Source organism: Dermochelys coriacea, chromosome 1 (genome assembly GCF_009764565.3).
Source record: "Dermochelys coriacea isolate rDerCor1 chromosome 1, rDerCor1.pri.v4, whole genome shotgun sequence".
In the NCBI taxonomy this organism is placed as follows: Eukaryota; Metazoa; Chordata; order Testudines; family Dermochelyidae; genus Dermochelys; species Dermochelys coriacea.
In genome coordinates, this window is record NC_050068.2 from 201890899 (window position 1) to 201913556 (window position 22658).

Here is a 22658-nt window from a genome sequence, read left to right on the forward strand (position 1 = left end):
ATGGCTTTTGTGATTTGATTTTGTAATACGGACATCTGCCCATTAGGAACTGGATTGAGAGCCCCATGTTCATTTCATATAATACATACAAAGGGCTGTCAGAGAGTAACTACTTTCTTTTTCAGCATAGTCTTCTGCCATTACCCCAATTTTCCATCCAGGATTCTCAAATGCTCCAAGATAGATAGCCTTCCCCGATGAAAGCTGGATGTACCTCCTATTCCTACCCCCTGCTATCTATCAACACTGATCCTACACTGGCCATAAAAGAGGTATGTGACAAACTGACTCCATAATACTCTCAGTCCTTGCTGGCCCACAGACCATGGGACAAGCACATACCCATATCCCTGCTAGCCACAAATGTTTCAGTTATTTCTTATGAGCCCATTCCTGAAAACCCTATACAAATAGAACATCCATTGAAGTGACTGCAATCTACACAGTATACATGGGAAGATTGTACTATCAGGTCCTGTATATGCAGAAAATCAAATACATACATAATTAGTCATCATTATGAAGAGCCCAATTTCTACTAAAAGGAGAATTTGATAATTACTATAGGACTAAGCATTAAAATTAAAATTAGATAAATAATGAACAGGAATACAAGGGATAGTGTCAACTTAAAAACCAAATTGGGGCAAATCCTCTTTACTCAAACTTTATTCACCCCTTACTCAAAACTTCATAAATCAACGAGAGCATGCCTGAGCTAAAATTGAGTAAACATTTCATAAGATCCTCAAGATTTAGACCTTAGTTAAAAAGTACCAGTAAAACCCTGGATTATTAGAGGAGAAAGAATATTAAAAATCCAATTTTATACCGTTGATGCTGTTTGTTTATTTTCCGAATTTTCTTGGGCCAGACAGCAAATCAATGAAGTCAGTTTCACTTTAGTTTACCATCAGTTTCTCAGTGCAGCAAGATTTGAGTTGCAAACCCAGCAGAGGGAACAATAGGTTGTTTTAAAAACAACTGATCCCATTGGAATGTTTAAAAGAATTCTGAACCACTTCTATGGGCCTTAGGTTTTGTCAAAGACTTTTCCCCCACAAATATCTAAATAACTTGAAGCTAGATTTGAGTTATTAATTTCCCTTTCACATCTGTGAACTCCTTGCAACAGTACTCATCTTCCCCAACACATCATTGTGGAAAAGACCTATAAAATGATATAGGAACGAAACTAATTGGATTATATAGGGACATATAATGCCATCAGTTTATAAACAAAACCCCTGTTTGATATATTTTTGCTTAAAAACTAATGGCACAATACAGGCTGTAGAAATTAAGCAGGAGTTTCCTGAAATGACATTTAAAACCTATAAAATCTAACAGAATATGAGTTCCTGTCTATGGGATTTTTAAACCATCCTACCGAATTCTATAGCAGGGATCTCATTCTCCATTTAAATCTCAGTTTTATACAAATGATAATACATTTTTAAACATGTTCTGCAGCTGTTCCCTTATGAGTAAGCTGGGCCTATGGAGAAAATGTGGAAATAGGAAAACTGAGTAATATTTACTATTATGATATATCCAACTCAGGAAATTACAACAACTGTGTATATCAAAATAAACAAGATTGATATTTATCTCTCCTCCTAAAAAAATACTAAAAATAATTAGACTTGGTATTTATTTGGCATTTAGGTTTAACTATCTGGTATCCCCATGTTTTGGCCCTGTTAAAAAATCCAGCACTCACTTTGATCTCACAGGAGTTAAAGAAGCATACACACACGCCATCCAGTCCAAAATTGCGTTAGCTACAGGGCATGGCAAAGCATGAAATAACTGCTCCAGAGAACTTCCTCATGTGGGTGTGTTAGATAACTGTCTGCTCCAACACTAAAATAAAGCATACTGCGACCCACTCAACACAGCAGGGTTCTACTCTGTTAGACTGAAAGGGTTGGTAGGACTGGAACATGTAGACCCCACAAGAACCTGAGGTTGGCTAATGTCAGGTCTTCCAACTCTGTTATACACCCCTGTGCCAAAAGACTTTTGGCTTTTGGAGTTCCAACTACAGCATCATATGCTGGCTTTAAGTTTACTTAGGCACTCTCCCCTTTGCTTTTGTACACACATAGCAAATAGACTTTGTGCCATAGACAGAGCTAAGCCTTTTGATAGAAAATACTTTGATTTTACAGAGAATTAAATCATTTTAATGGCAAAGTATTTTTTAAAAATAATTTATTTTTTTTTCTTCCTGCTGGATGATAAAAAATGTTTCACACATTCTGCTTCTCTCACTAGGCAATTCTTTTTTCCTAGGGTTTCCATAAAATTAATTGATATTTTGTAATCTTTTTTAAAGTTATTTGGAAAAGTTGGGATGGACCATGACTTCTGTTAATCATATATTAAGGAGTCCCAACATCAGTTTCACAAAAACTCACACAGATAGAAATCAGTGCTGAAAAAGATCATACACACCTGTACTGGTTCAAAAGAAAGTGATGGGTGTCTAGAAATGCATAGACATACAGTACTTCATGGGGGGGGGAGGGAAGAGAGAATGCTAATATTCCAGCTCCATCACTCCAGGTTAACCCCCCCAAAATGGCATCAAATGTTCCCCCATATGAGAGCCCTTAATTTTTGGAAATACTTCAGTTCCCTATATGCTCACATCAGAGTTTCAAGGTTTGAGATTGGGGGAGGGGGAAATATTTTACTACAGTGACATGTAATTTGCAGCAATAAAAAGAGTTAAAGTTTGTCGACCAAATGTTAATTAGTAGCCCGAGTTGAAAACAGGCAGGAAAGGGAGTGGAAAACACCAAATTTCATTCCTGAACTAACAGATGGACTACCGATTCTTGACAAAATCCTACAGAAATCCACTGAAAAGTTCCACTTAGGCCCTGGAAAAAAAACTAATAAGACAGAGTGAATGGGTTCTGTATCTACACAGCCAGTTGATTATTTGCTGTTTTGGGTTTAAACTGACTTGGTTTGTCCAGTGAGGAGTCACTTTTGTTGAGATGAGAGAGTTACAAGATACAGGATATAAAAATACAAAACATAAACCTGTTGGTACCAAAAGTTGTCTACTCTCCAAAAAAAAGTGGATTTTTAATAAACATTTCACAAGATTTGAACCCTGATAATGTGTTGAAGAATCTCCTGTACAATCCCAGGTGGGCTAGGAATACTGTTTTATGGACATGTGTTATCGGAAAGGCCTAATAGATTTTTTTTTAAAATAGTCTGCCTCTTACTATTAAATAATTTGCTATTTAAAAAGGTGATTGTTATTGTCAAGAGATCTCCACTGATCAGCGTCCATTTTCTATAATTACTCATGGATTCTCCAGAATGTTTTATATAACTCACGTCCACTCACTGTCTGTCTTAATTTTTTTTTTTTTACCAATAGAGTAGCAGTTTTACTCTCCGACAGCACTGACAAGAGCTCAGATAAAAAGCCCATTTCGAATGGATCTATTTAACCAGCCTTTAGAACCTATGATAAGGCTAGCCTGAAAAACTCAGCAATGTTAAATGGGCTATGAAACGCAATACAAACCCAGAAAAATAATAATAATTAATCCACAGACACACTCTATGTTTGAAATAACATATACAAAGGTTATTTATGGAATGAAAATATGGTAAATAAATAGTTACTGTTTCTAGACAAAATGGCTCAAAAGATTTCATAAATTGTTTCCACTGTAAAAGGATATCTACCTCCCCCCTCCAAATACACATACTGAAACACAAGCACAACCGTGTAGGGGGGAGGGCAACCAAAGATACAAACTCCCTCTTAGAAAGTTTGAATTCATATTAACCCAGTCCTGCCTCTATGATGTTACATTAAATCAGCAACATAAAAGTTCTAATATATCTCCCACTCCCTCTTAAGTAAAATAAAGAGTTAAAAAAATTAAAATAAATGCTTTAAAAATCCATCAGGGAAAAGTACATGTACGATAATTAAAATCACTTCCCCTTCTCCCTCCCCCCCCCCAAAATTTTTAAAATAAAAATCCTGGCAGAAAGAGTGGAACCTGCTTTCTGTTTTTATTTAATGTACAATAAACATGGACTTTAAACTTATAGTAAATATAAAACAGAACAAGAGTCACAGTTAAACCTGGTCACCAGCAATACAGCTAAAACTCATTGGCAAATACTAACAAAAACCCATTTAGCAGTAAATAAGGAGAACATGATATATGGACGGACAGATGGAACTGCATAAACAGAAAAGAAAAAAGCAGAGACCCACAGACATACGGAGAGGGCTGATTTAAAAGAGTGAAAGATATTGATTTACTTGGAACTAGTGTTGGAAAACAAACATATTTGTTTCCTTCATTGATGTTAAAAAAAAAAAGTAATTAAAGTGAATCATAAGGGGGCACACCCTGAAATAAGTAGAAGGGGAAAAAAACATTTGTAAAGGCTAAGGCCTTCTATAGATGTTCCAAATTTTAAGCTCGCAAAAGGGTTTGACAAACTTATATCTCTATATTAAAAATAGAGAGGGTGGGGGTGAAAGAATAAAGAAGTGTCATGGGGCTGGGGGGAGCAGGATTTTTTTTTTTTTTTTTTTATAAAAGTTGACTGGCCTACCTTGTTCCCCAGTCCTCAGTTTGTCTCCTCATAGTCGCTGTCTCCCTGGAAGTACAGTGTGAGTGGTAATGACTGCCTGCCTCCCTAATGAGTCCATTTTCCTGCTCTTGATGTTGTGTATATACACACACTGCAACCTACCTTACAAACCACAGAGACGGGAAAGGGAGTGAGAGAGAGAGAGAGAGAGAGAGCGCAAGCGAGAGTGTGAGAGGGAGAGAGAGAGAAAGGCACACACAGACAAAGCCCTCCTACCAGACAGCAGACAACCCTCCTTCCCCTATCTAGCAAAATACAACTCGGCTACTGCAGCAACAGGTTCAATACTGCCAGACTGAGACAGTGTAAAAAAGGTATATAGTGCAGATCAGGATTGCTGGCAAATGAACTGTTTACAGCCAGCTGGCTCCACCTTTCTTATTTATGTTACAGAATGTTGGAATGCATTGTTTCAGACAGTCCATGTAATTATCATAAATACATTTTGTGCATATTAGCATGAAGCACTGAAATGTATCAGCCATTCTCCTCCGTAACCTTATAGCTTTAACACATGCAGGGAAGGTGTAAACATATCTCTTTTGACAGGCAGGCTACACAAAGCCCACTGATGATTTTAAAGTCATGAGATCTTTCAAGAACGAAGCTCCAGAAGACAGGTTTCCCCAGACAATAGGGGAGCAGAGAAAACTGATCTGGAGGAAGAAGTCTGTTCAAGAGGTTGCTCAGTAAGCAAATTAAAAGAGAGGGCCATTCTCCCCAACATTTTCTCCCCCCAATATATATGAATTAGTAAGCTTCTGCCCCTACAGCTATAATAATGAACTGTGCTTATGTCTGAACAGGTGCAATGCATATAGTACAGTGTTGCAAGGACAGAAATAAATCCCTCAAGTAAAGAAATCTTTTTCCAATGGCAACCAGGCCAAGTTTATTTAAAATAAAGGTCTGGGCTGAAGCATACACCCCACCCCCATTTTTCCCACGGGGGGGAGAAGAAATGGGGGAGAAGCAATAGATTGCTTATGTCTACAGAAAACTCAGATATTACAAAAAAAATCTGCCACATCTAGAGAAAATATATGGTTTACATCAATTCTGCATGCTGGCCCTAATATTTCTTTTGTTTTCCTGGACTTCAAGAACATATACTATTGGAGAGGAAATATGTTCTTGTGGTTAGGACAGGGGACTGGGCATTAAGAGGCCTCTAACTGTGGCTCTGCCACTGATTTACTCTCTGGCTATGGATGTGTCACTTCATCTCTGCCTCAGTTTCCCCATCCGTAAAATGCATCTAAGTAATAATTACTCGCCTCCCAAGTGAGCTGTGAGGATTAATTTGCTTTGGCCCTCAGAGGAAAATAGAACGATAAAGTATCATTATCATTACGAGGAAGAATATAGAAGCTAAGTTCAGGAGATTTACTGATAAGCATGAGTTGACCTATGTGAAACTCAGCATCTGAAGTTCACAGGGGTTTGTATACACCTATACATTTCATATCACCTTGGTAGTCCCTGAGATTCAAATTCAAAAATATAGATAGAGATCCAATTCAGGACATCAGACATAAACAGCCCTTAATACTGGGTGCAACTGTAATTGGATCCAGATCTGAACTTCTTGGTTCACTTTCATCTATGTACAGTGGATTCAAATCAGAAAAGAGATATTAACCCCAATCATGTTTTAGAGAAATTCAGACTTGGATTTGAACCAGAGAACCAGATCTGAGCCCCTCAAGCTTAAGGAAGTTTAGATCCAAATTAAGGCCCTAGAATTGAATCTGAACCTCTTAAGCTTTGGGAAAGTTCAGATTTGGCTCTGAACCAGAGAATTGGATCCAAACCCTCTCAAGTTGATGGAAGTTTAGATCTTGATCAGAACTTACTGCATGTTTTTAGAATTTCAGATCTGTATCCACATTGGAAAAACAGATCAACTTCCCTCAAGCACTGGGGAACTCTGGATCTGGATAAGAACTGAAGAGCTGGATTTGATTCCCCTCTAGCTTTGAGAATGTTCAGATCCAGGTCTGAACAGGAGCCCCTGAAACAAACCATGAAAATTTGAGTGAAGTCTTGATCTAGATCAGAACCACAATACCCGATCTGAACTCCCTAAAGCTTTGAGGGAGTTTGGAGTCTCATAAAAACCAGAGAGCCGGGTCCAAACTTTCTCAAGATATGAAAGAGATTTCATCTTGAGCTGAACTGGAACTGATCTTCCTGAATCTTTGCAAAATTCAGCTCTGTATCTGAGTCCCCTCAAACCGTAGGGAAGCTGAGATCCGGATTTTAACTTCCCAACCTGGGATCCTTTATAAGATAGATCCAAACTACCCCATCTTTCCAATCAGACACCTGCTGAGAATCTGGAAAAGTTCAGCTCTCGATCCAAACTTTGCAACACAGGCCCATCTCTACCAAATCTTAAAGCAAAAATCTGCTAAAACTGTCCGAGAAACCAGAGTAAGAATCAAGAAGAATCTGTTAGTTATCTTCCCCATGCAGAGGCAATTTGGAAGCTTTCCCCACAGGCAGAGGCAACTAAGAGTATGTGGGAAATGGTGTCCCTGGAGGAACAGGCAGTTGTGTGCCTGGTTGTAATGGTGGTGGGCTGAAGGCAGAGACAGTTGGCAGATGTGGTGTGTATCTCTCCCCTTGAGTAGAAATAGTTAGGAGATGTGGGGGGCACTGTAAGCAGTGGCAACTGAGGAGACAAAGATGCAGACTTTGCAGATCCCTGGGGGCTAAAATCCACTGCTACCACAACACCACACAGCCCTATAAATTCTGTCCCCTCCAGCAAACCTTACATGGAGAAGGAGCAAGCTATCTTGATTCACTAGTGTTAATATCACAATCATGATTCACATGCATCTGAGAACAGGCAAGATCTTCCTCCCTGACCACTGGGATTTCAGCCTAACTGAGGTACAACATAGAAACCCTGGGCCTGATTTTCCACTATCTGATAACTCATGCAGCTGGCTATTTAAACTTATCCAAATGAGGCTATTTAAACCTATCCAAAAACACTACCAGCGGTATATGTGAATGGAGGATTTTGATTGGTGGTGTTCTGAAAATGTATAAATGATAGCACAAGATGCAAGGCTCTGGGGAATCAGGCCCCATGAGTCTGAAATTAAGATGATAGACTGATAACTAGAAGGCAATAACAATCCTTTATGCTTGTGTGGTGGCTTCAATCAGAGGATCTCAAGATACTTTACAGACATTAGTTGATTTAGCCTTACAACCCTCCCGGGATATAGTGAATTACTATTATTCCCATTTTAGAAAGGACAGAGAGTCATATTCATCCCTGGTGTAACTCCATATGGTTTATGGAAGTTGAGAGAAAAATGTATTACATTCAATTTATACATTTATAACATTAGGCATCTAAATCCATTTTTTGGTACCTAAATAAAAATAGGCTGATCTGCAGAACTGCTGAGAACCAACAGCTTCAAATGAAGAAAATGGGAGCTGCAGGTGCTGAGCACTTCTGAAAATCAGGCCATTTATTTTAGCTGTCCAACTTTAAGCCTACAAATTTGAAAATGCTGAGCTAAGTCACCTAAAAAATCAGTGGCAAATCTGTGAAAAGAATCTGGAAGTCCTGAGTTCCAGGCTGGTGCTCTAACCAGTACATAATGCTCTATCCTTCTCTCCTCCTTAATCTCTGTTGCCTTCCATCCAGGGCTGGGTTTTTTGGGGAGCTGCAAACTAAGCAGCTGCAGGAGGGTGGCATGTCCAATAAAGCCTTAAAATTAATGAAATAATGACAGGCTCCTAAAGGTGGGTAAGGAATCACAGTGATGCACACAGCAGGGGCCCCATCTACAGTTCTTTTAAGGAGCTGCAGAAGCCCTAAGAACTTGCTGATCTTCGTTAATAAGGGGAAGATTGGGCAAACCCACCAAAACCGACGTTGCTATGAAAGCTTCTTTGCTTGCAAGGGACAACATTTTGCATGGCAGGCAGCCGGTGATGGAAAGAGCATACTTCAGTGCCAAAGAATATGTTCTATGGTATGTTCCTCAGTTCTCTCCTTTTAAATCCCTTTTCTATTTCATACTCCAATGCTCACTGTCATGGTATGTTAGGACACTTCTTCTAAGCAGCAACAGTTGGAACAGGAGGCATAGCATGCTAGAACTATCTCTAAAGGTATAATCCTGCTCCCATTTAAATCAATAGGAGTTTTACCAGTTATTTTAACTGAAGCAGAATTGAACTCTAACTGAGGACACTGATCCAGGGATATCGGCTCCATGAACTATCTGGTTGTCTTGCTCATCTTTGTGATATGTCAGAACATCTCTTTTTAATACGTCGCACTGACAACTGCAACTGCACGAGTGCATCCTGGTACTTCTCTGAAGCACTTTTTACCAGAATGCCCAGCATTGCTCCTGGGAATAGGAGCTTTTGGGCAATTTCCAAATGCAACTGACCCAGAGCAGCCACAACACTTGGGGTCTCATTTTGGCTGCTGTATGTAGGCTATACTGCTTCAGCTGGTCCTGAGTGAAAGACCTCGTCCCAGGCATTGCAACCAACTAGTACAATTGCTTCCGTGAGTTGACACAAGGTGCTATACAAGGTGTTACAAGTTTGTTTGTTTAATATAGACAGACCCTAGAAGCACTAAGAACAATATGTCTGAACCCTATTACTTCTAGTTAGTCCCTGCCACAGCATACCCAGGTCTCCTGGACTCCCAGGGTGCATAACACCATCCTGCTACTATACAGTTAGGATTGGTGATTCAATTATCTCTATCAGTGTCCTGCAGTGTGTGTGCAACTTTGTTCAAATGTAATGAGGAAGATGCCAATTAAAAAAGCACAAGAGCCCTGCAGTTTAGTAGCCCGATTCAAATTAGATACCTGTATGAAGTGATTAAAAAACAGGTTCTCTAAACTTGAGGATAACAAGAGGACAGTGTGTTTAATGTATATCATCAGGGGTCAACAAAAATCTAAAAGGACTTTGCAAATGCTTCTTATCCCTGCAGAACTGTTGTTGAAGATACACTGAAGACAGAAGGAGAGAATTACAATGTGCTTTTGGTGTGCTGCACAATGCACAGCATCTCAACAGTTCTCCCATCTCAGTAGTTATTACTGAAAGCCAGATCCACTTCAACAAAATAATACTTTCTTCTAATATACCAGCTTTCATCCACAGATCTCACAATGCATTACAGACACTAATGAATCTAACCTTACTACTCCCTCGGTTAGGAGGGCTGTTATTATTCCCATTTTACAGACAGCAAAATGGAGACAAAAAGAGCAAACTGCTCACTGAGAACAGAACTCAGATGTTGGACTCCCAGTCCCATACTCAAACCATTAGAGTACACACCCTCTTTGTATCAGGAACAGGATCTCAATTAACCCAGTCCATTGACAAGAGTGGAGTCACAGCCTCTAAACTGTAGCTGACTTCTAATATTATTTAATCAAGTGTCCTGTCAAATATTACAGACCAGATCCTAAACTGGGGGAAACTGACATAGCTCCGTTAACTTCAATGGTGCTATGCCAATTTACATCAACTGAGGATCTGGGTCCAAGTCATAATGTAGTATCACTGCATCATAACTCACATCCTATACGATGATCCTTTGCTATCATGTGACCTCATTGCATGATGATGGCATCCATATGTCAGGATGATGTGTATATTTGCATCACCAATGTGAGGTGACATTGCTCCCCTAAAAGAAGATATGGTGTACTGTTATGACAGAGAGTTGTGACACTGAAAGCTAGTTTACATTAGGGATTTTTGCACCTGTGTAGCTCTACCAGTGCAAATCCCCACTGTTTCAACAGGTGTCATACATCTGTGCTGGGGGCCTGCACCAGTAAACCTTACATCAGTGCAGAAAGCCCTAATGTAGACAAACCCGGAGTGATGACAAGTGAAGATGCAACTTCACAACAAAATGACACTTTACTACACTACCAGATCAGAGAACAATACAATGAATACGCTCTATTCCCCGCCCCTCGACACTACACACACACAGACACACAGACACACACACATACACATATGGGGTCCTCATTTCTTTAATTTTTTTAAATAAATAAATCTCCTCGGTCCCTTTATTGTACTACAATTTTTGGCACCTAGTAAAGCACGTAGCATCCACTATCTAACTATGCATCTAGTTTTTCTGCCCATCCGCTAAGTTTATGGGGTGCTGGACATTACCTTTATTTTCACTAGTGGACAATTCAGGACCAATTTAGCTGTTCAGCTACTGTATAAGACCCACTCCCACGCAGTACAGTTACAATGCAATGGGATCTTGTTACATAGCCTAGTCCATTGTGCAAGGCACCCTTAGTTATATAATTATATGGTTCCCAAAGGCTACCTATAATTGAATTATAGGGTACCTCGTGGCATTTCAGGCAACATTTAAAGGGCTATGAAATTAGAGCAGTCCTCTTGCCATCTGGAACAAGAATGAGACACCCCATGATTCAATTATAAATACCCTCTGGGAGGCACAGAATTAGACTATAAAGTGGTTTTACACATTAAAAATATTCTATTTTTTAAAAAGGAAAACACTGTAATGAACTGGTTAGTATGTGCATTGACCACTGGATTCTCCTGGATAGAATCTGAATTGCTTAACTTTGTGTCAGAGGTTCTATACTGCTATTAGAGATTCTCCTTTGGCTCAAGTAGTAGGGCCTGTGCAGCCTGTCCTTACTGTCACGCAGAGGTTTTAGATGGCCATTGCATAGAACATAGTGAAAACCATGGATTCCTAAGTAGGTATAGAGTTATTTTCTTACTGTATTCACATCAAATTATAAAGAACACTATTCTCTACTGCAACTGCCTAATGAGTATGGGCCAGATCCTTCAGTGGAGCTGCACTAATTTATAGCAGCTGAGGAACTGACCCTAAGTGTGCAAAAAAACAAGAGAGACACATCACTAGCAAAGGCTTCGGAGGCTACGATTTTGATCCCCCTGGTGTAAGTGAGGGAGTTTTTTCTCAATAGTCTGTAAGCGTAAACCCAAGTGACATGAAAAACAGACATGCCAACATTTTCAAAAGTGGTCATTCATTTTGGATGTCAAATTTGAGACAATGAGGATCTGATTTTCAAAGTTGTTGAGCATCCACAATTCCAGCTGAAATCACTGAGAGCTGTGGGCGCTTACTATGTCAGAAAATCAGGCCCACATATGCAGGCACCCAATATTAGTGGCCTCTTTTGAAAAAACTGACTCTGATGTGGATCAGAACAAGGAAATAAAAATAAATAAATACATTCACTTTTTTTTTTAGATTTATCATTTCGCAGAGTAAGTACAAGAATATCTATGTAGAAAGGAGAACTTGCAACAAAAGACAGTACTGCCCACTCCAAGCATTCAAAATTAATAGGTCAAAACTCCAAATCATAAAACTAAAAATTATTGGACTTCTGGGTTTTGAAGCTTTAAGGTGCACTTGGGTCAAGTCTTCACGCTTTTGTATAGAACTAGGAGGACTAGAAACTTACCTTTTACTAAAGTGAGTGCTCACATATTCACTTGACTCCATGAGCTAGGGCTTTAAGAAAAACATCGAATATCACGACACTTGTGAGAAAATTGGGACAGTTGATGACAATAGTGAAAAGGAGCAATATTGGGCTCCACTACAATGCTGATTGCTGCCCCATATAAATCCCTGAGCTGTCCAGGGAAGAATTTTCCCAAGCACAGGCACTGTATAAGCCTGCCATATGAAACCTAGCCCTGACGATGGGGCAGGCCTGCAGCATGCAGCCATAAGGTAGCCTGGAATCAGGAAGTCACAAACATGGCATAGCCACCTTTTTCCTCACCTCTATGAGGTACAGCACAAAATCACATCCCAGGTATACAAAAGTATCCCAAGCTCTGCTTCTGCTGTTCCTCGGCAGACCAAACACTGCAAAGGGTTCTGGGGCCAGTAACAGTGCAGAGCACAGAAAGTTAATTAATTAAACTATCAAAAAAAGCTTTCTTATTATTATTCTGAGGAATCCACTCCAGCAATTGAATTACAGACCTCTATATCCAAAAGCACTGAACCAACTTATGAAGAATTCACTGTTTCACTAGTAATGTAACAAATTAATGACGAAATCTTGATCATCTGTTTCACACTTCAGTTGGACTTTGTGTGTGTAGGTGAGCAGGATTTAGCCCTTATGATCCTTAAAGCCTCTAGTCACAAGAAAACACTGGTGAAGAAGCAATAGCTAGATGCATTAAAGCAAAGGGTTGTCCTTGTTTGAATATTCCTTGATTTTGTATAAACTTAAGATCTCATGCCTGATCTCAACAAAAAAAACGCAGCAAGACTGGTTCCAATTAGAATTTAGTTCTTTGCCTGGAGGTGAATATTTTTGGATAGTTTGAACACAGTTTGTTCAGCTGTTTTATAGTATCCATTTGGAGGTGCAATTTAAAAAAAACCCTAAATATTAATTGAAATTATTTTTGGTGGAGAGAGAAGGAGTGTGGTTTTTATTATTAAAAGCCATGCAAATTAAAATCAAAAGGCTATGTTAATTCAGATTTCAACTACACAAGAGTCAGAGTTAAGAGGCCTGATTCTGTAAAAAATCAGAGGAAACTCTACTGAAGTCAGTAGAGTTATATCGCTGTAAACCTGGCTTAAATGAGATTAAAATCCAGCTCAAGGTTCCTAGAGAAAACTCTTCCCCTTTGCATACATTGTATGCATTACTACAAGGTCTTTCATTACAGGAGCATACAATATAGATTAAAGTGTCGTAGTGTTTGCAAAATGATACGATGGAAAAGAACTACACTATATTCTATACTGCTCCTCCAGTCAGGCTTTGCACATACACTCAGTTGTATACATACTGGTGTGTACAACAGCACTTTTTTTTCCTGCATAAATGATCTATGATCATGTAATAAGAGACCTCCATTGTAATAAATCTATGGAATTAAGCACAATTAAGGTTGCAATTGCTGGGGGAACTTTAACTTAATTTCTTGACTTTCAGTCTTTAAAATATCAACTATAATGTTGCATTCATTTTTGTTTTTTGCTTTTAATTTATTTAATTTCCAAACTTCACCTGTTTTGATGTCACACTGAAAGCATTTGATAGATTGATAACAGGCATTTTATATTAACAGCTCCATTGACAGCCTCCTATTCAACCTGCTGAGTTTTACTGCATTTTACAGTGAAGTCAATGGAACATTAGGATCTAACTTGTATATCTGACATAAGTGTGCATTTAACTAGATATACCAGCTACATTAGGTAGCAGGAAGTAGGTTAAGGACATAACTCAAAACAATTTTGTAGTTGCCTGAGAATTAATGGACATCGCCTCTACTACACTATCCTAACCTCACACATTTGAGGATCACAAATAGAATAGACCTCAGGACTTTCAGTTTAAAAAACAATGGTGCTCCCACTTGAGCTAAAGGAAAGTCTCCATTAGCTGCACAAGTATTAGGCTTACATCCTTCATGTGCAGACAGGAGATGGAAACAAAATCTCATCCATTTCTTCAGGTGTAATGTTCTCTCTAATAAAGCATATAAATACCACACATATATTCCAACCTATACAACACATAGCCACAAGTTAGGCAAAACTCATGCTCAAAATCTGGGATTTCCCAGGCTTCAAATAAACAAATAAATAATGCACAACAATCAAACACAAGCTGTAACACACAAAGACATGAGGAAGTGTTGCTTATCTCTCTGAAATACTGTAAACCCTCACTGCAGATAAGTGTATCAATAAGATTTTTTCATGTTATCCATTCACTATTTAAAACAAACGCAGGAAAGGGGAGTCCAGGGTCACTGGTCAAAGTTAAGGGGCGATACTTTCCTAAACTCCACTCTCAATCCAAGCTCCAACCAGTCACAATGCCAAAATGTGACCACACTTGTAAAGATCTTCATAAATATGATCATCCCCCTTCTTGCTTGTGTTCTTTGATAATCAGTGAAATAGTTAGCAATTATGACATTTATATGATCACCATTAGACTTCAGAGTTAATGGCCCAGTTCACACCTCCCAGACCTATAATTTCAGGCTGTCTGCAGACAGCACAGCATCAGTTCACATCCAGGTCATGCTTTAAAGCTTATATTTGTGGCCATAAGGGGTAGAGGCTTACTATTTTCTAAATCACAGCTTTAATTTTAGAGCACAAGATGGCAGCCCCCAAGCAAAAGCACCAGCTCACCAAGCTGCCAAGAGTCAGCGCCGTCTGGCCTCTGCCTTAAAAAATGGAAACTCAAATTGCATCAACTCCGAGAGAAACCATAAAATAATTACTTATGTGAGTTTGTGATGAAAGGCACTTAAGAATACTGAAAAATCTTTGGATTACTTTATAGGCTATTCCTTTCTGACCAAGAAATGCCCATGAGCAAGGCAAAAGACTTACAGGCTCTCAGTGCTATTTACAAGGCTCAAGCTCACCCATCTTCACCTGCAACGGGTGTTCCCTTCAGTTCAACAAGGCTCATTGAGTAAAACAGCTCAGGATTTACAGATTTTCAAATCCATCTTCTTCCATTAATTTTAATGGAAGATAGTTGTCTAAATCCCAGAGATGGCTTTGCAAATCTCTGCTGTTGTGCCTAAAGAAACATATGAGATGCTAATATTTTTTACATCACAGGAGAAGGAGGCAGAAAACATTCCTATTAAAATTGATGGGTTAGATCAAAGAATGAAATCTATCAAAAAACAGATGGACAGAATGGGAAATAAAATAAGGAAGAAGAGCATAAACTAAGTAGCTCCCCTTAAGAAGCATGAAATAACTTCCCTTAAGGGGTATAAGAATATGTTTCCAGTCTTTCTAACTAAAGCTAACAGGAGCATGGATTAAAAATATGACATTACTGAGAACAGAAGGCATACTAAGGGTCCTGGCAAACAGAGTCTGTAAAATTGATGAGCAAATTATTATTGCCTTCACTACCCAATATCATGAGTCTGTGGCCACAAATGACTTCACCCCCACTGCAGGACTTCATGGCTGTACAGAGGATAGTCAGGATAACTTTGACTCCAAAAGCATAGTGCACACTACTTGAGCAAAGGTGCTACATGCACACTACCTTGCACCTATTTAGTCTGAGAGTTGCTATCTTATTCTCAATGAAAGAGAGCCAAGAAGAGCAATAGGCAACTGGAAGAACTTCACATGAACTGATGGCAGATGAGAATAGAAGTAGTCAAACACCGAAGGCAGCAAGATTGGTGCAATTTGGATAACATAAAACATTTCTCTTTCTAAGATGGAACCCTCCGATGCACAGCAGGTATAAGGAGACACAATTAAATAAATCCCTAATAAAAGATGGGATTGATGAGATGATGCAATGACAGGCAAAACTGCAGTACATTTATTCTGTTATATCAGATTTGCATCTAACCTGCTAGCAAGAATGCAAACTGACAAGGAGTATTGCAACTCTAGACAATACAATTATTCTAGAATGCTTCTCTACAATCTGATGGTCCAAAGGGATGTAACTGTAAAAGAAGTGATAAATTATTGCATTTTTGTTGCTTTTATAGCCAGTTCAGCAAGGAATGTGATATACATTTTTATTTGAGATATATTTTCATATATAACAACAACCCAAATGGAATTATTGCAAATTTTCTCTTTTTTTAATGCCTGTCACTCTGAAGCATTGATATGAACATAACATATATTAGAAAGCATTTTGATACTAGAAACATTTGGCTCCAATTTTAATCTGTGAGCGAAAAAAAATAACCATTCTAAAAAGTTAATAGAGAAATGATGAGAACAACAGGATTTTTGTTCCTTTTAGGAAATAGTAAAAAATTTATCGAATTGCATAGAAGCCTGTGTGGGAATGAATGGTGTCACTGATGATTGGAGAGAGGTATATGGATAGTGAACAGAACCATTTGTCACTGGATGTTGTGGATAGGCTAATGGGTGTAGATGTGAACAGGTATGATTCTTGGTTTTCAAGGATCTAGAAACTTCTGGTACACGGCAAGGACATTCGATAGTGAGGTTCTATAGAAAGCTAGCTAGCTCATCTCACTTTTAATTCTTCACAGCACTGAATTCACTAGACAATTGTTTCTCATTCTAACTGTAGTCAATAAGAAAGATTCTGATCAGTGCTATAAACTGTGTTCAGGGTTTAAAGATTACCAAAATTAGTGTATGGAATGGACTCATCATGTTTAAAGTTAAAGGAAGTGACAGGAAACAAGTGTCTGAACGGACTGACATAATGAAAAGAGATAATTCTTGTAAAGTAACATGTAAACATTGTCAAGAAGTGTTAATGAGCAAGATAGGACAGATTTATGCTCATCTCAAAAAGTACAGAAAATTTGCTTCTTCAGATCCTCGAAGATCAGATATACCTTTGATGAGTTTGATGATCCCGAAAGTGATTTTCAGTGCTATCATCATCACTGAAACGTAGCTGCAAAGTCAATTTAAGCCCAGTCCTCCTACTAACTTTTCAACATCAGCTATCTTAGTTTGTCTTCAACACCCCAACAATTGCAAAGACCAGTAAGTGATTATGCCATAAAAACAACTTGAACTTGATAAGAAAGATGCAATCTTGTTTTATATTAACATTGCCTTCATTGGAGCAATTTAAAAAACTGACTGAAGCACTGCATCAGACTGTATTAAACTTGGAGCTCCACTACTAGATGCTCCAAATGAAACAATGGGGAGGGGAGGGAATTAAAGGGAGAATTAAAGAATCAACAATGACATTAATGCAAGATGGCTAACTGAATAAAACAAGTTACCTAATAATGGCTAAAGCATCCACACAGGGAAATATGTGCTATTGCATAACACTGAATTGTACATCAGAAATTAAAAGCACCAATATTGTGATGAAGTTGCTGAAGATTCCATCCAAGAATGCAGAGAAAAGCATGACAAGGAGATCTTCGCTATTTGCTCAGACAACAGAAATAAGATGAAAAGAAGAGAGAATTTCTCAAGTGCAATTCTCTAGACTTTTAGGATGTTCCCTATTGTATTTCAACATCATTGAGAGAGAAAAAAAATCTAAGAGTCATAAATTACGTTGTGGAAGTTAAAAATTCTTCAGAAACCACCACCTACCTAACTGACTGAGCATAAAGAGAGGACCGATGCCCCCATTCCCCAGTAACAACTCTCAGGAAGATGTGCCTCCACGTTTGCATCAAGTTACAAGTATGGTGAAATTTGCACTGACAAGAAGGAGGATTTTGATCAAAACACAGCCTGCATGATATACAGCAAGAAACTTTAAAGAGAAGCACTACATTTACAAAAGACTTAGATTACAGGCCAATGACACTATGGTTGGAACCTCAGTGGAAGTGTGGTTTGATCTAATTAACAAAGAACTAAAACCACAGAAGGACAAAATAAAAAGTTATTCAATGGCCCTTTGGAATCTTTCAATTTCTTAGCTGACATGACTGATCCCAATCAGAAAGGTAAGGGGTAAAACCCAGAAAAAGATGAAGAGATTGATCAAACATATTCCTTGCCTTTGGTAATATGATCATAGAATATCAGGGGTGGAAGGGACCTCAGGAGATCATCTAGTGCAAACCCCTGCTCAAAGCAGGACCAATCCCCAATATCTGCCCCAGATCCCTAAATAGCCTCTTCAAGGATTGAACTCACAACCCTGGGTTTACCAGGCCAATGCTATACCCTGAAAACCTAAATCTATCCTAAACCAATATTTACAAAGTAGATTGTGTCAAGGTTTATTTAATTAAAATAAGCCTAATACTTTTGGGGCTCTGGGCCTAAAAGACTTTCCTTTATTTAGTAGTAAAAGATGAGCTTAAAATTACTTTTTAACTGAGAAAAATATATAACAGAGAAAGTTTGTAATTTCTGTAGAATTTCAAGTCAAATCCAGGATTATATATATCTTTGGTAAATTGTGCATCATTGCTAATTTTACAATGTAAAAATAAAATAAAGGTAAATGAGGAAAGAAAGTGATATAGATTGATTTGTGTATCTATTAAGATTATACATGAAAAGAAAAAGAAAAAAGGAAAATAAACACTATGTAATCCAGTTTTGATAAAGGCTGGACAATTTGGAGACCAATAAAGTGAGACACAGGGACTGACTCAGATGACAATAGGAGCTCATTCTTGCACTTTGACTGAAGAAAACAAACAGTCAATGGGTTTAAACTTCAATCTTTCTTTAAAAAAACCACTGAAATATAATATTTCCACCATATTATTCTCCTTTCTCATGTCTCATGTCTCATGTCTCATGTCTTAGGCCCTGTTGTGTCTCCAGTACATACTTAATTTAATAACTGCCGCACAATTCAACTAGCATTAGATCCAACACACACTCAGCCCTTGGATGTGGCATACTATAAAAATCTCATTCCACTTTTAAGTCTCTACATATTTATATTTCACATGTGGTGTTTGCTAGGCCACTCACAGAGGGACTGTAAGGCATCTCAGCACATGGTGAACTTTTGAAAAGTCTACTGTGTCCTTGACTGCACTTAGTCTCCCCGACATGGGAGATTTTGTACTCCAAGTATTAACAATATGATATACTTGCTGCCTGTTAAATCCACAGTATCGCCCAGGACCGGCTCCAGGCACCAGCGAAGGAAGCAGGTGCCTGGGGTGGCCAATAGAAAGGGGCGGCACTCTGTCCGTGATTGGGGCGGCACATCCTCGTCTTCGGTGGCAGGTGCTTCGCTCCCTCTCTCCCTCTTCGGTGGCAATTCGGCGGCAGGCCCTGCTTCTTTTTTTTTTTTCTTGGCTGCTTGGGGCAGCAAAAAAGCTGGAGCTAGCCCTGGTATCGCCTACTCATGGATTTGGTAATTGTATGATGGCTGAATTTATCTAAAAAGCTAGAATTATAGCTAGAATTTTTCTGTCCTAGTTTGTCTCTAGGAGCTTGAATCTACAAGATACTGGGCACCTCCCTGAGAGGGACTGAACTGTCTCACCTCCCAGTGAAATCAGTGGCGGCAGAGGGGGTACAGCACCTCAGGCCCCCTTTCAAAACTGGGCATCAAGGTTATTTAGGCTGGTGTAACTAATACATGCCTGAGATCTCCGATGGATGGGATCACATGAGAATTTTGTCTGCATATTGTATTCTCTCTCACACGTACGCATGACATCTGCAGATCAACATTCTATAGATGCATTTATAGGTCCATAAGCCATTTCAAGGCCCCCACTGTGACATTCTGGATATCATCCGATTCACCTTTGAATATATATTTGGGGCACTGCTTTATGTGTTCGATGTTTAGATGTTCTCATTGCAGTCTCACAAAGGGGGTCTTTAATTTTCTATTTGTGCATCACATAGCTGCAAATTCCATGGTTTGTTTGGATGTGGTTCAATGTGGTCCAAAGTCTGTGTGGCAGGTTGAAACCCACGGGGGGCAGGAGGGTGGCCTGTTGTGTCAGTAACAGTGTGCTTGTTTGGAACAGTAGACGAGGTCCAGACACTTTGCCATTCCCTGTCTGGATCCAGAGACATGATGCAGTCACATGTGGTCCATTGTGGTTTTTGAGATTTCAGGCATTGTGTGGGTATGTTATCCATAACCTTCCACATGGGAAGTTCTGGGTAGTCATCAGTCCTTTTAAGTTTTCGAGCTGTGGCTATATCTCACTAGATAGCTGGAGATTCAATGTTTGCTAAAACAGAAAGCCACGGTAGAGGTATTGATTTTAAAGTTCCTGTGATGATTTGGGTGGTCTGATTCAGCTGTCTAGCCACAAGTTGGGTATGGCAGCTTTTTGTCCACACCGGTTTATGCGACTCTGCAATAAGTATACAGGGCCATGTCCAATGTTCACAGCATCAAGGTTGTTGATCCCCAGCTTGTTCCCACTAGCTTCTGAATTATGTTGATTCAAGACATTGCTTTAGAGGCTTCTTTCTTGAGATGGTCATGAAAGGTCAGTATGTGGTCTAGAATGACATCGAGATATGTTGACTTTGGGTCATAATGCACTGTTTCACCACAAAAATCAAGAGAGTGATTTGTGCAATTCTGTTGTCAAGGTGGAAAACAGAGACTACTGATTAGCTTGGATTTGGTCTCAGCTGCCACTTTTGGAAGTACTCCTCCTCCATGATTTTAAGGTCAGAAATAAGAGTCACTTCAAGTTCTTTGGAGCTTACAGGCCTGCATTGTGAGTGCCAAATCATCAGTATACACAAACTTCTGTGCTAGCATTTCAGGCATATCACTCATGTATACATTGAAGAGTGCTGGCATGAGAATAGAGCCCTGTTTTAGCCCACTATTCAAAGTGTGCAGCTTGCTGGTTTTACCTCTGAGGTATATATGCATCCTTCAGCTGCCAAGCATACAGAAAATCACTTTGGCCAGTTTCAGTAGCAGACGATCCTTCCAGACTGTGTCACATGCCGCTGACAGATTGATGAAAGTGGTACTGCTCTTGACTTTTCGCTGGAATCCAGCCTCGATGTTTGTAGTAAGGGCCAGGTCCAGGTTGCAGTAACTTCTGTGCAGTCAAAAACCAATTTTCTCCCAGGGTAGGCTGGCATCCACAGTGAGCCCAATTGTATTATACAGTAGAGTCTTATTATTAAAGTATGGAACTGTCTCAGAGTGAAGCTTACCTGTTGCACAAATATATTATAAAATGCACAATACTACAAATTGCAAAACTTTTTGTGGTTGTTTTCCCTCCAACATTGCCAACTCTTACAATTTTATTGTACAATATTCAGTGGCTTTTTTCTTAAAGCCTTGTCTCCTGGAGCCCTGAAGGTATGTGACAATCTCAGCTTTCTTTTCAAAACAAATTCTGATACTCTTTAACATTTTACTTGATACAAATTGTAATATACTACAATACTGAAAACAGTTGGTTTTTTTAAAATGAACTCAAAAGTAACATGAAAGGTCCATATTTGTTTAGGCAGCTAAAATATCACCTGTTACTATAACCTTTTAAAAACCATCTTTTGCCAAATGCAACTATCCCACATCAAAAATTATGCAAGGAGGGAGAAGAATATAAGACAGAGAATCAGGAGATCTGGATTTTATTCTTGACATTAACTTACTGTGTGACCTTGGGCAACTCACATAACCTCTTTAAGTCGCAGTTTATCTAACAGTACAAGGGGGCTATTTCCCTGTTTCACAGAGATGCTGTATGACTTCATTAATTAATGCTCATAATCCACTCAGATCTTCATATGAAAGATGCCAGAGAAGATCAAAGCATTATTAACTTCAAGTGCTAAAATATGACCCTGCTCTTGTGTGAAACAAGCACTGAAATACCTGTAATTTCCATGACAGTCAATATGCCCAGCACAGTTCACAAACGATGAGAGCTAGCCAAAGAAAATAAATGACTAAAAAGAGACACAGTTTTACTAGTTCCAATCTAAATGGTAGAGATAATCAATAAGAGAAGATCAGTGTCCACAATGAAACCCATAGTAATTATGAAGAGAGTTATAAAAGAAATTAATCATTATTATGGTATTCGCTGTAGGAATTTAATTGCATGGGCCAATTCTACATGACTCTTATGATGCTTGAGGTCAAATATGCTGAGTTTGAAATAAACTTTAATCTGCTCTGACCTAACATTGTATAAAAAAATTCACATAAGTTTCATAATTTCAACCCACTCCTCCGTACTAAGTGTGTGTGGTCTGATATGCCAGGCTGAAAATAGATTTTGATATCTTTCTTTTTTTAACAGGTGTCAGAGAAAAATTATATACACTGCTTAAAAGAGAAAATTAGATATCATAGATAACCAATATATTTTTAGGATTACTTGGTGCAACTTTTTCGAAGTAATCACTCTTCCAAATAAACCCAGCAATGTTTATGGAAATAAAGAAACAAAGTACAACAATTTTAGGTAGCATACCACAGTCAAATAAATTGTGTTTTCTAATAAAACAAACT

The 22658-nt window shown here is 38.7% G+C and overlaps 1 protein-coding gene across 20 annotated transcripts in view; it reads right to left on the reverse strand.

Annotated features, from left to right (window-relative positions):
* Positions 1–5364, reverse strand: part of ZBTB20 (zinc finger and BTB domain containing 20) — a 636327-nt gene extending 630963 nt beyond the window's left edge. For all 20 annotated transcript variants that reach the window (XM_043512102.1, XM_043512062.1, XM_043512053.1 and 17 more), the window contains exon 1: positions 4612–5364. The gene's annotated coding sequence lies outside the window, so the exon portion shown is untranslated. The remainder of the gene's footprint in view (positions 1–4611) is intronic.
* Between the last annotated feature and the right edge of the window lie 17294 nt (positions 5365–22658).